This window comes from Phascolarctos cinereus, unplaced genomic scaffold (genome assembly GCF_003287225.1).
Source record: "Phascolarctos cinereus isolate Bilbo 61053 unplaced genomic scaffold, phaCin_HiC Scaffold_4;HRSCAF=312, whole genome shotgun sequence".
Classification (NCBI taxonomy): domain Eukaryota; kingdom Metazoa; phylum Chordata; class Mammalia; order Diprotodontia; family Phascolarctidae; genus Phascolarctos; species Phascolarctos cinereus.
In genome coordinates, this window is record NW_027555847.1 from 471,347,979 (window position 1) to 471,365,660 (window position 17,682).

At 39.2% G+C, this 17,682-nt stretch overlaps 1 long non-coding RNA gene across 1 annotated transcript; it reads right to left on the minus strand.

Moving 5' to 3' along the window:
- Nucleotides 1-414: 414 nt before the first annotated feature.
- On the minus strand, nucleotides 415-5,190 carry LOC144456701 (uncharacterized). Its single transcript, XR_013485719.1, has 2 exons — nucleotides 2,279-5,190; nucleotides 415-579 (listed from the first exon to the last, which is right to left on the minus strand). It is a non-coding gene; the product is annotated as an uncharacterized LOC144456701 (long non-coding RNA).
- Between the last annotated feature and the right edge of the window lie 12,492 nt (nucleotides 5,191-17,682).

Below are 17,682 nucleotides of genomic sequence, written 5' to 3' on the forward strand. Positions count from 1 at the left end.
TAAGCCACCCAACAAAGCAAAGCCCAAAGGACTATTTAGGACCCTCGCTGAGACAACTGGTTCTTCTGTAATTTTTAAAGCGACAGATAACGAGCGTTCAGTAGCAATATATGGGCTTTGGGGTTGGGGAGAGCGGCCATCGGCTCCTCGGAGAGTGGCTGCCCCGCACCCCGCCCGGGGCAAGCAGTTCAAGTCGAACCTCTTCGCGGGATGGCCTTCGAGACGGGCAATATCAGTATCAGCCAGTAGGTGGAGCACAAAGCTCCCGGCTCATCTGCGAGAGACGAGCTCATTGGCCCGTGTGATTGCTGAGTGTTTTGATTCATAAAAAACATAAATTCTAGTAGATGAATAATAACAGTAAAGGGAGATGACTATAGTGCACCATAGACATAAATTTTTAAAACCCAGAAATCCAGATATTTGAGATTATTTAATTTGATTTACTGAATTTGAATAACGGGGTTATGTAATGGTCCATGGCAGGACTATTTAGCTTTTATGGCTTCTAAATGCTTCTCTTTAGGGTGATTGCACTCCGTTGCACGGTCACTAGAGAACTCTGTCCCCATCTCCAAGCTGTGTAAACAAATTGAGGAGAGAATAATTACACATTGTTAGAAAGGCAATAAGAAGGTATTGGATATGGGGGGAAGAAAGCCTGAAGCAGACAGAGGGATAAAACACAGCAAAGTTTGCTTTTTTTTTTCTCCTTCAGGTAATAAAGTTAACTTGAAAATGCCTAGGGACCAGTTTAAAGGACACAATTTAAATGACTGATCAGAAATCCAGTTGCTTCTGAAGTTGGGGCATCATCTGTGTCTTATTTTTAATTGTCCATAATCACGTAATATTCCTATTGACATGAAAGTGAAAACGAAAGATTGAGTTGGTAGCTATTTCCACTGGCTACAGAACTGCCATGGCAGGGCTTTGTGTGAGGGAGAAATTCAGGCCATCCTTCAGTGAAAGGAAATTTATCATGGCTCCTGAAGGGAGAAAAGGAAGATGTCACCTCAGGAAGCAGCAGTCTGTTCAGACAAATGCACCCAGTCAAGCATGAGGCCATGTACCAAGTATACATGTGCACTGTATGCATACGTAAACACATACATATAATGTACACACATATGCACATGCATTCATACACACATACATACAAGATGCTGTCTGTGTGCCATTCACTCCACTATTGTTTTCAGTGAGACTGATTTTGGCACCAGCTCTTTAGCACTTTGGAAGGGCCTTCATTAGCACTGGGAGAGTGTCCAAAAAGAATCCAGAAAAATCAACACATGGCTGCTCTTGTTCTCACGATAAATGACAGCTTTGGTGGAAAAACAACAACAGTAAAGAAGCAAAACAAAAACCAAAAAGCAACAAGAGTAGCAATAACGTGAATAGAGGAAGTCAGACATCACTAACTCTGACTGGGTTTTTTTCTAATCAAATTTAATTTATTTATTTATTCCATTTTTTTTAACAACCATATCCCTTTGCCATTAGGCCTTTGGGCACTTTCACACAATTAAAAATATAATGAAAATATTTTAAGAATATTCCAAAAAGAACAGCAGTCACATGGATCTATTTGCTTACACATGTACATACACAATAGACCCCTCATATATATTTCTATATAGCATATTACATGTATGTATATAATATATATGTGCATAGATATAAATATCTATATTTTTAGTCATTGGACCATTTTATATATACCTAAATACATGTCACAGACAGAGCCCTCAGTATCAGTGACCCAAAACTAAGTAAAGAAGGAGTCTCTCCTTGAACCTTCTTTGGAAAACAGCCTACTTCCAATTACCTAAAGAGGCTTTTTTTTCTTTTTATTTTTAATTAAAACATTTCATTTTAGCACACATTATACACATATGCATATATCTACTCACTTCATATATATTTCTATATAGTATATATACATATATACACACACATTTCTCAATCATTAGGCCATTCTATACATCTAAATATATGTCACAATATCAGTGACCTAGAGTTATGGAACCAAAGGTATGTACTGAGTCTCTCCTTGAACTCCCTTGGAAAATAGGCTATTTCCAGTTACCTGAGGTGGTTTTTTTTTCCTTTTCCTTTGTATTTTTTAATTGACATATTCCATTTTTACACAAGAGAGAGAGAGCAAATGATCTCACTTCTAACAGTAAACTTTTGTGATTCACTATTTGCCCCCCTCAAAAAAAAAAACACAGAAAACAAAGAAATGCAGTATGCTTTCACTTCTCCAAGTTACCTGACATGTTCATCTTGAAAACATTAGTAGGGGCTCACTTGCAGTTCCCAGATGCCAAAACACATGTGGAGAGAGGTGAGCAAAGAGTTAGAGAACTGGAACTGGAAGCTGGAACTAAAGAACTAGAGCTGGAAGGGACATTAGAGATGACCTAGTCCAGACCTACCATTTTACAGATGAGGAAACTGAGACATATTCAAAAAGGTGAAATTCTTTTGCTTAAAGTTATGCAATTCAATTCAACAAATATTCATTAAATGCCTAATATGTACAAGGCACTTTGCTAGATGTTGAGAATACAAAGGCAAAAAGCAAAATAGTTCCTGCCCTCATGGAGCTTCATTCTACTGGAGGAAGGGGTGAGGGTAGGATATGACATGTATATGAGTAAGTAAATACAAAGTACAAAGTAAAATTTTAAGAAGGAAATGCTAGTAATACAGGGAGAAGGGAGAATCAGGAAAGGCCTTCTGGGTTGTCCTTTGATGAAAGCTAGGGATTCCATGAGGCAGAAGTGAGGAAGGAATGCATTCCAGATGTAAGGAAGCACTTTTACAATGAGACAGAGGTGGTAGAAGAAATGTTGTGCACAGGGACCAGCTAGCAGGTTTGCTGGAATAAAAGGTATCTAAAGGGAAATAATAAGAAGTAGGACTGAAAAGGCAAGTGGAAACACATTATGGAGCATTTTAAATGCCAAACAAAGGAGTTTGGTTTTTATACTACAATTAACAGGGAGCCACTGAAGATTTTTGAGTAGGGTTGTGACCTGGTCTGATCTGTATTTTAGGAATGTCAATTTGAAATCTGTGTAGGCAATGATCGGGAGAAGGAAGAGAATGGATAGAGGGAGAATATATGATCAGACCAGATCACCACCCTACTGATGAAGAGGCTATTGCAATAATTCAAATGAGAGGTGCTGAGGGTCTGAACCAGAGTAGAGGCTATGTGAATGAAAAGAGGAATGGATGAAATAAATGTTATGGAGGGGAGGTAAAATCGACCAAAACCAGTTAACTAACTGAATATAAGAGATAAGGGAGAAGGAAGAGTCAAGAATGCCTCTAAGGTAGCAAACTTGGGTAGCTAGAAGTATAATGGTGTCATATACAAAAATGGGGAATTTTGGAAGAGGGATGAGCTTGGGAAAAATATGAGTCCCATTTTGAACATGTTGAGTTTGAAATGCCTAGGGAACATATAGGTATTGATGTCCAGCAGGAAGTTATCAATCAAACCCAGAGTGAAAATGAGATATTGCAGCTGGATATTTGCATGATATGTACAGGGATGACAAGCCTGTGGGAACTAATGTCATTGCCAAGAGAGAAAGTACAGAGACAGGTCCAGGACAGGGAGAGAGAGAGTGCCTGCATTTGGTGCAAAGAAGATGACGAATGAGGAAAGGTAATGAAGAATGAGGAGTCAGACAGAGAAGAGGAGAGAGTAATGTTTCAGAAGGAAGGAGAGAGCATTTAGGAGAAGGGTGTGGTAAATGGTGTAGAAAAGTGCCTGAGAGGTTAAGGGAGCTAAGTCTGAGAAAAGACCACTGATTGAGCAATTAACCTTAGAACGAGCAGTTTTAGTCAAATTGTGGAGTGGAAGCCAAATTGTAAGGGATTAAGAAATAAGTAAAAGTGAAGGAAAAAAGGACAAGTGCAGACAAAGTTTTCTAGGAGTTTGGCACAGAAAATGAGGGGGGAAAGAAAGGGAGAGTAGAAAGAGGACTGGATGTAAAGCTTGAGAACCTGAATTCAAATACTGATCATTCATTTAAAAAAAAAAAAGAGCTATCCTGCATTGGTAGAAGTTCTTCACTGGGCATCACCCATGCCCAGTGAAATCACAGGTTCAGTTCTGACTCCACTCTATATGTCTGGTACAGTTTCAGTTGGATAGATGGAGAGACAGACAGACAGAAAGACAAACAAATTTACTATGTACCAGGCACCAGGTAAAGCACTGGAAATATATATAAAAAAAAAAGCACAAGCAAGACAATCTGTGCCTTCCACACAGAAAGGGAAGTGGCAGTGTACGTGGCTGGAAATGTCTAGAAAATGCTGTGGAGCCTGAAAAGAGCAAAATAAGACCAAAGCTGCTTATCCCAAGTCCAGGATGGTTCCACTCACAGGCAACAATGCATTCTGTTTCCAGTTCGGATGCCCAGCACAACTCTAGGGCTGAAGCAAAAGCCCCCACCACCGGATGTGAGTCGCTGAGCTTTTTCCCCAGCCCCATTATCCCTTCCCTTGGCTTGTGTTGGGGGAACAGAAGGATTATTTGAGTGAGAGTGAAACAGACTATAAACTGTCTGGGTCCCTTCCCCCCGTAGGAAGAGGCAAAAGAAATGTAGATGGTCTAGAGGCGGCCAGGGGTAGGGAACCTAGATTCACCACTTGTAGGTTGAGAGAAGGCTTTCTGAGATGCTGTGAGAAAGTCTACTGTTTAGTGTATTTTCCTGCTATTGGCTCTTCATGTGTGTTAAGTAAATTGTCCTTTTTCACTAATATGATGTATATCATAAGATTAATATATTAGCTGCTCGAAGGGAAGAGATCAGAAATGGGGGAAATGGGAGCTCAGATCAGTAACATGCACAGATAGTGAACTCAACTTCTAAAAACCTGGAAATAACTAAGGAGCTTATACTATTTGTGCGATCTTGGGCAAGTCATTTTTACCTCTCTAGGTCTCTGTTTCCACATTTGTAAAATGAAGGAGTTGAATTTGATCAGTAGTCTCCAAAGAGGGGACCTTGGCCTGACTCCATGGGCTATGTGAACAACCAATCAGAGTGGGAAGGTATGCCACATTCCACCTTTCATATTATAGCCAATGACAGACTGGCCTCCAACACAACACAGCCTCCCCTTCACTTATTATAGCTCAACACTCCCCTATTTATTGTTCAGCACCTGGAATCAGAAATTATAACCCACCCCACCCCAGCATCCCCCAAACCTGTTCTTCAGATCATATTGTATTGCCATGGGCTCCTCTCAAGCAAGTAGACTCTGTGGGGGACAGTGACTAAAGAGAAAGATCTACACGTATACTTTTCTTCCTTCCTTCCTTCCTTTCTTTTTTTTTATGGGAAAGAGTGAATAGCAGATGATTGGCTAGATGTGGGTGATTTGCAATATATATTGATATACAGTGCAGGTACATAATCTTTTCCCCAGTACTTACCTCTCTTCTGTATTTTCCTATTTCCAATTTAAGGAACCACTACTTCTCCATTCTACCAAGTTGTCAGCCTTCTCCTTTATCCTTGACTCTTCATTCAATGAAAACTGCTCTTTCCAAAACTACCAATGATTGATAAACCTAATGGACTCTTCCAAATCCTCATCCTTCTTGACCCCTCTGCAGTATTTAACACTGTTGACCACTCTCTCCCTCAGTATATTTATTATATTGTTAGATTATAAGTTCCTTGAGGACAGAGAGTACCTTTCTTTTCATATTTGCATTCCCACTGCTTAGCATAGTGCCTGGCGTATAATAGACACTTGATAAATGTTTATTTTCTACTGACTATATTTATTCTTTTCAAGTGGCTGAAAACTGTGTTAACTTTTTAAAAATTCTCACATATATGTAGATAGATAGATAGATAGATATAGATATAGATATAGATATAGATATAGATACAGATACAGATACAGATACAGATACAGATATAGATGTAGATATAGATATAGATATAGATATAGATATAGATATAGATATAGATATAGATATAGATATATAGATATATAAAGCTTAGGAACAGAATTCTCTGACTTATTTCAAAATCTCCCTAATAAAAAGTTTCAGCAGGTTTTGAATTCATTTTGGACTGGAAATGTGGTGTTTTGCTGCCTACAAGCAGGGTTTCTCTGGATGGGGACACAACTCCCAAATCTATTATTTGTAAAAAATACAAAAGTGCAACAGCTTCTCAATTAACTAATTGTTACAAGAACAATTGATTGACATTGGAGAAGATGAACATTTGCTAATTGATGACAACAAAAAAATTTGTGTAATTCGTAGATGGGATGGGGAATTCAACGTCAAGCATGGGCAAAGATAATTTTGGTGCTGTCTCTTTCATGGCATCATAGATTTAGAGAGGGAAAGGACTTTCTGGGGCATCTAGTTCAGCTCCCTCCTTTGTCACTTGAGGATATCAAGGTCCATGGAGGTTAAAATGACCTGCTCCACATTACACTGGTAGTAAGCCTCAGAGGTAGGATTTGAAACAAGGTTCTCTGACTCTAGAGCTAGTGTGTTTCTCGCTGAGTTTTGAAATAAACTGAATTTAGTAATTTGTTATTGTTGTTCAGTCTTTTCCAATCATGTCTGACTCTTTTTTTAATTTAATTTAATTTTATTTTTTTAGGCAACTGAGGTTAAGTGACTTGCCCAGGGTCACACAGCTAGTAAATGTCAAGTGTTTGCTCTGAGGCTGGATTTGAACTCAGGTACTCCTGACTTCACGGCCAGTGCTCTATCCACTGCACCACCTAGCTGCCCCCATGTCTGACTCTTTGCAACCCCACTGGGGGTTTTCTTGGCAGAGATACTGGAGTGGTTTGCCATTTCCTTCTCCAGCTCATTTTACTGATGAGGAAACTGAGGCAAACAGAGTTAAGTAATTTGCCCATAATCATATGGCTGCTAAGTGTCTGAGGTCAGATTTGAATTCAGGTCCTTCCTGACTCCAGGCCCAGTGTTCTATCCCCCGCACCACCTAGATGCCCCAAAATTTAGTAGGCAAACCTTTAAATTACTGTATCACAAAGTATCAAACCAAGATTTTCAAAAAGAATAAATCATATTCAATGACAATATTCTCACTAAAATTTAATTATAGATAATATTTTAGTAGGAGCAAAAAGGGGTTTTGTGTCATTAATAAAATATTATTTTATATTTACCTCACTCTTAAAATTTTAATTTCTAGGTAAACTTTATGTAACATACGTAATTATTAGTTTTATATATGTAAAATATATAAATTCATATGATGTACAGAATTAACACATTCTGATTAATTCATTATTGAGATTAATATAATTAATTAATACATTAGTATAATATATAGTGGACACCTATGTGGTACAATAGATAGAGGGCTAGGCCTGAAGTAGGAAGACTCATCTTTTTGAGTTCAAACCCAGCCTCAGACATTTACTAGTTATCTGATCCCGGACAAGTCACTGAACCCTGTTTGCCTCAGTTTCCTCTCCTATAAAATGAGCTAGAGAAGGAAATAGCAAACCACTCCAGTATTTTAGCCAAGAAAATCCCAAATGGGGTAACAAAGAGTTGGGCCCAACTGAAAAACAACTGAACAACAACAAAATATATATAGTATAATAATTAGTATAATACATGTGTATAATTCATAAGTAAATAAATATACACACAGGCATACCTCATTTATTGCTCTTCACAGATAGTGCATTTTTTTTTTTACAAATTGAAGGTTTGTGGCAACCCTGTGTGGAGCAAGTCTATCAGTATCATTTTCCTAACATGCTGTGTTCACATTATGTCTCTGTGTCATATTTTGGTAATTCTCACAATATTTCAAACTTTTTCATTATGATCATATCTGTTATGGTGATCAGTGGTCTTTGATGTTACTACTGTAATTGTTTTGGGGAGCCACAAATTGTGCCCATATAAGACAGCAAAATTAATCGATCTATGTTGTATGTGTTCTGATTGCTCCATCGACCAGCCATTCACTGTCTTTGTCCTGCTCCGCAGGCTTCCCTATTCCCTGAGACACAGTATTGAAATTAGGCCAATTAATAACCCTACAATGGCCTCTAAGTGTTCAAGTGAAAGGAAGAGTCAATGGATGAAGCAAACTTCATTGTTATCTTATTTTAAGAAATTTCCACAGCCACCCCAACCTTCAGTAACCACCACCCTGATCAGTCAGCAGCCATCAACATCAAGGCAAGTCCCTCCACCAGCAAAAAAGATTACAACTAGCTAAAGGCTCAGAAGATGGTTGAAATTATTTAGAAATAAAGTATTTAAAATTAAGATATGTACCTTTTAAGACATAATACTATATTGCACACTTAACAGACTACAGTATAGTGTAAATATAACTTTTATATTCCTGGGAACCCAAAAAATTCATGTGACTTGTTTTATTACTATATTCACTCTATTGCAGTGGTCTGGAATCAAACCTACAACATCTTCATGGTATGCCTGTATATTGGGAATGCATGCTCTGAAATGTTTTACTGGTAGGGTAGCACAGTCACAAAAGTTTGAAGACCACTGAGCTAGATGGTGATTTCTCAGCTTCCTTCCAACTGCAGATCCTATGATCTTAATCATCACTTTACCAAGTCTTCTTAAGGCTTTTCCAAAGCAGTCCTGCCTCTCTGGAAGCTACAAAAGAAAGAGAGAGAGAGAACCAGATTGTCTCTTTTATATTCCCACTGCATTCCACCTCCTTCCAACCCCAGAGTCAGGGCAGGAAACAGGTCCCCAAAGTTTCATGTGATGAATGAGAGCCAAGGAGAGAATATCTGCTGTTGTTCTTTATCAGATACTGGCAAGGGCAAATTCAAGGACACTCTGTGCCTCTTTTTCAGTACTGTTACACTGCAGTTCTGAAAGACTATGGGGTTGATTCCGTCTGGAGATTCAGCAGAATTGGTATGGAGAGGTCAAGTAACTCATAACAAACCCAAGTTTATTACTGGAAACATAATACTTGCCTGAAGATCTCAAATATGTTCCCTTTATAAAGATTAGAGGATAGCTCTGATACCCAGAGTCGATAGATAGATAGATAGATAGATAGATAGATAGATAGATAGATAGATAGATGGGTAGATAGATCGATCAATCATATAATACATGTTTTACAATGTATCATTTCAGGGACAATTCTACCTGCATTTTAAGCAAATCTTTGTCCCCCATCACTGTGCTCCTACTCCTTCACTTGTTAAGAAAACACCATAAGACAAAAGAGGATCTATCTCAATGGTCTATCTATAAAGTCTTAAGGTCTTTATCCAGCATTTGGAGCCCTACCCCTCTCTTTGCAGTCTGTGTCATCCTTGACTCCTCACTCTCTCTTAACTTCCATTTCCTCTCTGTTGTCAAGACCTGTGGTATACTGCCCCTTTCCTCCTCTGACACTGCCCCCCACCCAGTACAGGCTCTCATCACCACCTGGTTTGTCTCCTTGCATTAAGTCTCTCCCCACTTCAGTCCATTCTCCACTCAGCTGTTAAACTGATCTTCATACAGTGCAAATCTGACCATGCTAACTCCCCTAACTCCCATTCAATAAATTCCTGTGGCTTTCTACTACCTACAGGATCAAATATAAATTCTTTTGTTTGGTTTATAAAGCCCTTTTTAACCTTGTTCCTTTTTTATTAGTCTTCTTACACCTTATTTCCCTTCATGTGCTCTTCAAGCCCATGATACTGGCCTCCCTGCTATGCTTCATACAAGACACTATCTCTTGGCTCTGGGAATTTTCAATGGTGTTTCCCATGCCTTATATTCTCTCTCTCCTGCCTCCATCTTTTGGCATCCTTCAAGTACTAACTCAAATCCCACCTTGAGTATGAAGTCTTTCCCAGGCCCCCTTAATATTATTGTCTTCCCTCTGAGATTACCTCCAATTTATCCTGTCTATATCTTGTTTATACATATGTGTTTGCATGTTGTATCCCTCATTAAAATGTGAGCTCCCTGAGGATGAAGACTATGTTTTTTGCCTTCCTTTATATCTTCAGTGCTTAGCGCAATGCCTGACGTGTAGTAGGCACTTGAAAATACTTTGTTGACTTGATTTGATTTGAACCTCTCCTAAACAACCCAGAAATAGCAGGAAAGCAGAGTCAACAACTAAAAACATTCTGATCAAAATCTATCCTCAACCCTATAGCAGAGCTAGAATCTCAGACTTTCAGAGTTTTAAGGGACCTATCTCAAAGATCATTAAGTCCAACCCATACTTGGACAAGAATCTCCTCCATGAGGTATGGTTAAGGGACTATAAAACTGTGCGTGCCCTTTGATCTAGTAGTACTGTTACTAGGTCTCTATCTCGAATAGACAAAGAAAAATGGGATCTATTTGTACAAAAATGTTCATAGAAGCTCTTTTGGTGATGGCAAAGAGTTGGAAATTTAGAGTATTTCCATTAATTGGCAATGGCTAAACAAATTGTGATATATGATTATGATAGGATACTATTGATGGATGAGAAAGGCTGAGCAGGATGCTTTCAGAAAAACCTAGACTTAACATGAACTGATGCAAAATGAAGTGAGCAGAATCAGGAGAACACTTTACACATGAACAGCAATATTGTGTGATAATCAGCTATAAATGACTTATCTCTTCTCAGCAATATAATGATTCCAGACAATTTCAAAGGACGCATGATGAAAAATGCTATCCATCTCCAGAGAAAGAACTGATGGGACTCTGAATGCGGATCAGAGCATACTATTTTTCATTTTATTTTTTCATAGTGCTTTTTTTCATGTGTGTTTTCTTTCACAACATGACTAATATGAAAATGTGTTTTGCATGATTACACATGTATAACCTATATCAAATTGCTTACCACCTCAGGCAGAGGGGAGGGGAGGGAGGAAGATAATTTGGAATTCAAAATTTTAAAAACCAAATGTTAAAAATTGTTTTCACATGTAATTGAGGAAAAAAATATGTTTTTTAAAAAAGAATTTCCTCTGTGGTATATCCAACATGTAGTGAGCCTTTCCCTGACAGCCTCTAGCAAATGAAAACCCCTCTTTCCTGAGATACCTGATTCCACTTTTAGAAAATTCTCTCATGAAGCCTAGAATGACAGATTTGTAGCTGGAAGGGATCTCAGAGCCAATCTAAACTAACTCCTAATTTTATAGATGAGAATTCTGAGGCCTTGAAGATATTAAATGCACAAGGCCACTGAAGTTGTAAGTGGCTGAATCAGGATTTGAACCCAGGGCCTCTCATTTCAAATCTTTCTGCTATGCCACAGAGCCTATATCTGCTTTATTGTAACTTCCACCCATTGCTCCTACTTCTGTCCCTGGAGCCAAGCAAAGTAAACCTAACGTGTCTCCCATATAACAGCCCCTCATAAATTGCTACCATGTTCCCTCTAAGTTGTCTCTCCTAAGACAAGGCACCATTTTACCAGCTTTTTACTTCAACTAATTTCTGCTTCAGCTACTTTCCCAGAATCTCTGAGATAGTGATTGGATACACTGTGGAAACCAATCACTGATTGTCAAAAATGATCTTCTGGTCTATGTGTCACTGATGTGCTATTAGACTTAGTCATAACCTTACCGCCATCTCTGCAGGCATGGAGCACCATAGGAAGGATAAAGTCAAGCCCAATTGTCCTGTGCAAAGCAACAACTCATAAGAGATGAATCAACAATCCAAAAACTCAAATTATTGTTTCTCAAGCACATTTCTTTGTAATGGTCCGACTTTATTTTACTGTGGCCAGTATTGGGAATAAGTTAAAACCACGTCATATTCTATAGACTCAGAGATGAGTATTTTCTTGGGCCATCACCAATGCTCAAACTTTGCTTTCTTCTCTCTAAAGTCTCAACCCAATAGTCAGTCATTTCACTGTTCTTTGCTCTTGGATCCCTTATTCCCTTGTCTTATCACCACTCATCTCTTTCTGAATTTCAGCCCTGAATTGTTCCCATTATTTACCTTCTCATCTTCCATTTGGAGGTCACTCAACAGAGCTGGGAAAAGTCTCACAAGTGCTGAATACATGACAAATCCTCGTTAGTTGACATTTGGGCCCTCAATGAAGGAAGGCAATCCTTTCTAATTGACTACCTAGGAGGCAGCTAAGTAGCTTAGTGAATAGAGTACTGGGCATAGACTCAGGAAGACCTGAGTTAAAATCTGGCCTCAGATACTTACTAGCTATGTGACCTTGGGCAAGACACTTAACCTCTGTTTGCTTTAATCCACTTCAGAAGGAAATGGCAAACCACTCCAGTATTTTTGCCAACAAAACCCCATGGATGGTACGGTTCATGAGATCACGAAGAACTGGACATGACTGAACAACAACAAAAATTGACTACCTGTCTACCTTCCTACAGAACCTATTCCAATCCTTTTTCTCTTCATTCCTCAAACCTCCTGCACCAACTCCCCCACCCACCTTTCTCAGCTGAGTACCTTGAATCTTACTCTATGAGGAAAGCTGAGGTGTTGTGATATGAGCTCCATCTTTTCCTATTTCCTTCATATCAGAAACCTTTTAACATCTTCCCCTACTCTCTCCTCCTTTTCTCCAATGTCTAACCTAAGTTGGCTATTCTTAAAAACACCAACCCATCTATGTATACACTTGATCCCATCCCTTCTTGCTTTTTCCAGTTGATTGAATCCCCAATCACCGCCCCATTAATTTTTGACCTTTTCCTATCAACTGGTCCTTTCTGTATTGCCTTCAAACATACCTCAGACTCCCCCATTATTAAAAATCTTTCACTAAACCCTCCCATCCCCTTGAACTGTTTGCCCTTATCTCTCCTTTTCTCAGATAAATTCCTTCAAAAAGCTCTCTACACTCACTCCCTCCACCTCCTTACCTCATATTTTTACCACAACTCTTTGCAATCTGTCTTCCAACTTCATCCTTCAATTGAAACTGCTCTCTCCAAAGTGAGTAATAATCTCTAATTGACAAATCTAAAGGTTGATTTGTTTGTTTGTTTTCAGTCCTTGTTCGTCTTAACCTATTTCCCGTATCTGATACTATTGATCAACTTCTCTTCTTAAATACTCTCTCCTTTCTGAGTTTTCATGACACTCCTCTCTCCTAGGTCTCCTTTAATCTGTCTGACTAATTTTACTCAGTCTCCTTTGCTGGCTCACCATTCATATTATGGCTTCTATACGTGGATGTTCCCCAAGGTTCTCTCCTATTCTCCTTACTACTCTAAAATTCTCTCTCAGGACCCCATCATCTCCCATGGGCTTAACTATCATTCCTCTGGAAATGACTAACAGATTTGTCTATCATCTTCATACATAACTGCTTATATGCCCATATACGTACACACATGTGGGCATCCCTTTCTCCTTACCTCAGCCTCGTAGGATTCCCCCTTTTCCTTTAAGTTACCTTTCAAAAACCATCATCTGCATGAACTTTTCTTTATCCTTGCAACTAACTACAAGTGTAAGTCCTGCCACACTACCTTGTATTTAGCTACTTTGTATATATTTTTATGTATTCACTTTATATTTGTAAAGATGGGGGAGTAAATCAATCAAATCACCTCACCCCACCTAAAGTAAATGAAATGCTGTACCCCTAGTGGGAGAAGTCTTGACTGAATCAAATCGATCCCAGGCAGTACAACTAAGTGTGAAAAGATCTTCATCAATTTATATATCTTTGATGAACCATTAGATGAACTAGAAATGAGGCACTGAGGAACTTGGTCTCTGTCTATGAATTGTTTTTAAAATATCAAGCTACTTTAGACTAGGAGACATTCAGATTCCAACAAGCAGTGAAAGAGAAGACAGTGTTCCACCTAGGTCCCCTGAAAAGTTGCTTGGGGGTTACAAGGAGAACAACACTTCAGTTTCAGCCTTGGTCTCCCTGACCCTTTGAGCAGAATATACCCTGGGGAACTTTGAAGGATCTGGAGGACTTTGGACTTTTCATCTTCCCATCAGCGTCTTAGCATTATCCTCTGGGACAATAGCACCTGTCAGTAGTAACTGTATTGGGAGCCAAACAGAGAATAGATGCAGGGACACAGCTCTACAAAGAGCCCAGTAAAGAAGCTAACACCACGTCAAATGGGAACTTCTCATTTAGTGACAACCATATGAAGGGGAGAAAGGGACTTCCAACAAGTAGGAGCTATGATTTACCCATTTGCCATATGTGGCAAAACTTTCTAAGTTTGAGCCCACTTTCTCTGGATTCTGAATATACTTATAGGAGAGTGTCAGACTTTGGGGGGGTGGGGTTTGTAACAATTATTCTACTTTAGTAACTATCCCTTTCTAAACATAATTGAGTCAACCCATAATCATGGCAGGAAGCACACCAGAAGGGACCTTTTTCCATCATGCCCCAGGAACCCCTTTATCTTGCAAGATCTCTTTAGCCCTGGAACTCACACCTTATCGGTAGCTTCTACTCCTGGGGCCCCTCTCTCACTCTGATTGGAAAGGGTGAGGAACTCTTCTCCAGGAATCTCCATTTAAGGACAGAGCCGGAGTCAGTAATCTCTTCGTTTACCACCCAACTCAACACCTCTGGATTCCTCCATAATGCTCCTGTCAAGTATATCCTCTCCCACTTTTTCTGTTTCCTTCTGTACATTGTCTTTCGCCTTTAAATTGCAAGCTCCTTGAAGGCAGGGACTGTCCTTTTTCTTTGTGTCCCCAGAGCTTAGCACAGTTCATAGCACATAGTAAGTGAATAATAAATATTTACTGAATGATTGATTGATGATCATTTCATTGTCAAGTAAGAAGTGGAAACGAATTCGAAGGGATTAATAAAATATGAAGGATTCCAAATTACATACATAGAGCCAAAACTACCTGTCAATAAGCTATCCAATACCCTTTCTCCTGAAAAGAGAAAGACAGATACTATTAGGTAATTAGCAAGAATGGCAATGTCAACTATTTATTAGTAATTGGGATAAAGCCACCATGTATTGAATATGGATTAGTGCCATTCTCTCCCAAATAGTTGTAACAATTTTCTCTGCCAACAATGAATCCAGACCACCTGACTGGCCCGCTATATAAGCCAAGAGGAGAATGGGTCCAGGACCCATTTGTTGGCTTCTGTGTATCCAACACCTCTAACATTGCCTAGAGTGTAAGAGGCTGGAACTCAGCTGAAAAAAATACTGAGTAGAAAGATTTCTGACATGGTTCAGCTATCACAGAAGCAAAGTTTTTGGAAGAAAAGCTGATTGTAAATAAGAAAATGTTTTTCACCAGGCCTTTAAATGGTCCATGATACACATATACACACACACACACACAAACACACAACACAACACGTATGCTTTTGTTAGAGCACTGTGTTCCATTTGCAAGTCACAAATGAAGTATAATATGAAGACCTTGGAGAAGATCCCAAGAAGTCTCATTTCAACTGAGAAGACAAAAAGTTTGGGAAACAATCTTGGATTGGACGATGGAATACTGTCTGAATGATGGTAAGCAGCTGTTCTCTATTTCTAATGAGGACAAGATAAGTGAATAACAGAATTTTAAAGCTGTGAGGGATCCTTAAATTATCCAGTCCAGAGATGGGGAGCCTTTTTTTTTTTCAATTACAAGGTCAAAATTTTGTCTAAGAAATGTGCAGTGTATCACAATGATATGCCATTTTGCTCTGTCTAGAGTAGTGTTTAAAAGGGGGAGAGAAGCACATTGAGAGTCCCAAAAGCCATCAAGCTATGGGTTGCCCATCTTGATCTTGTCCAGCCTCTGTATTTCACAAATGAGGAATCTAAGGCTCAGGGAAATTAAATGCCCTGCTCTGGGTCAACTCAGTTAATGGTAGACTTAGAGCTAGTATGTGTGGCTCTTAATTCCTAATCCAGCATTCTCTCCACTACACCATACTGGTTCCTTCAGTATACCAAAATACGGCTTTAGGTAAGAAATTGGACAGATCTTCCTGGTATTAATCAGAGGAGTAGGGGAAGGGTATTAAACGCTATTATGTGTTAGCAAAGGAGCTGGTGAAGCTAATTCCTCTGGAGTGGAGATGTTTTGGCAGAAGGTGAACCAGTTATAGCTACTTTTGGTTTTCGGGGTGGAAAGAATGCCATCCTCTCTGGAGGCAGAAAAATTTCCTGAGAGCATGATAATTCAATATGTGAGTGCTTATTCCTTTGGGGAGGGTTGGGCGGACAGAGAGCATAGTTTACAGACAAATTAGTTGAGAAGTAATCAAGATAATAATGGAAGAAAAATAGTTACAAAAGGAAGAATAATGTCACATTTTTTGTAGTACTTCAGGGCTTGCCACGCACTTTCCATATGTGATATGACCAATGTCTACTGGAGTTCTTTCCCCTACCCTAATATGCTTTAGGCTCCTGAAACATTAATAAAGCCAGGACTTGATTCTCCTGAAGGTTGGCCCAAACTGTGCTTCCCTTGACTCAGGTCCCTGCTAGCTTCCGATTGTGTTGATGCGTAGTCCTTGTCATGTGTGGGCATAAAATTCCCCTACATGTTCAGTCAGGGCCCTTCAGACTTTGCAGATGTCTGAAAACTGCACAGGTCACCATAGTCTGTCCTGCTGAACAGACAGGAAACAAGTGGGGCTTCAAAAGCAAAAACTAAGTTCCATAGTATCCTTGCTATGTTAGGGCTAAGTAAACCTCTTTTTGTTAATTGTTCGATAGCCTATAAGTACCTGATTTCATCTCAATGTCTAACCTGTAGTAACAAGGCTCTAGTGTCAGTTCCAGGCAGAACACCATGCCACAACTCTGTGAGGTAGATAACCAAAGTATTGGTATCCTCGCTTTACAGAGGAGAAAACCAAAGTTCAGGGATTTGCCTTTACTCATAAACCTAGGGCTATTGTTTGTACTCAAGTCTCCTAATTCCAATCCAATGCTCTTTCCATTTCCCCATACTGCAATGGAAGAAGCATAATTATAAAAGGAAGGGCAGCCTCTAGAGAAGAGCCTCAGCTGTTGCCTTACAGTATTGTCCACAACTCGAAACAATTTCATGGGATGTGAGTTTGTGGACCCATCATGTGAGTAATTAAAACTCTGTTGGCCTTCACCGCAGTAGCATGAAATTTCCCGTTTGCTCCAGAACTCATATATTTGAAGCAAAATTGTCACCAGCTGTGTTTGCAACTGACTCTCTTCCTCTGTGGGAAGTCAAACGCAAAGCAGCTTCAATGAAATGTTGATCAAAAAGAATTTGGGGCCACCATTCAATTCAGGGACAAAAAAAATAATTTAACAAAAAACATCTACTTCTTAAGAAACACTATGCTAGGTGCTAATATACTTAAAAAGTTTAGATAAGAGGCATTCCCTGCCCTTATGGTGCTTACAGTCCAGTGGGGTGGGGCCACATATGTGGTAAGTACCTTAGACAAATGCAAAATAAAGTTTTGTGTGAGGTCCTCCAAGAATGTATCAATGAGCATTTTTACTCGCGTACTAAGTAGAAAAGTTATCAGTTAGGAGGATCAGGAAACATATCCAAAGGAGGTAGCATTTAAGTTGAACTTTCATGCACAGGCAAGTGAAGAGGGTAAGGAAGGACATTCTAAGTATAGGGTACAGACTGAACAAAGGCATGAAAGTCAGCAAGCGCAAAATATATTC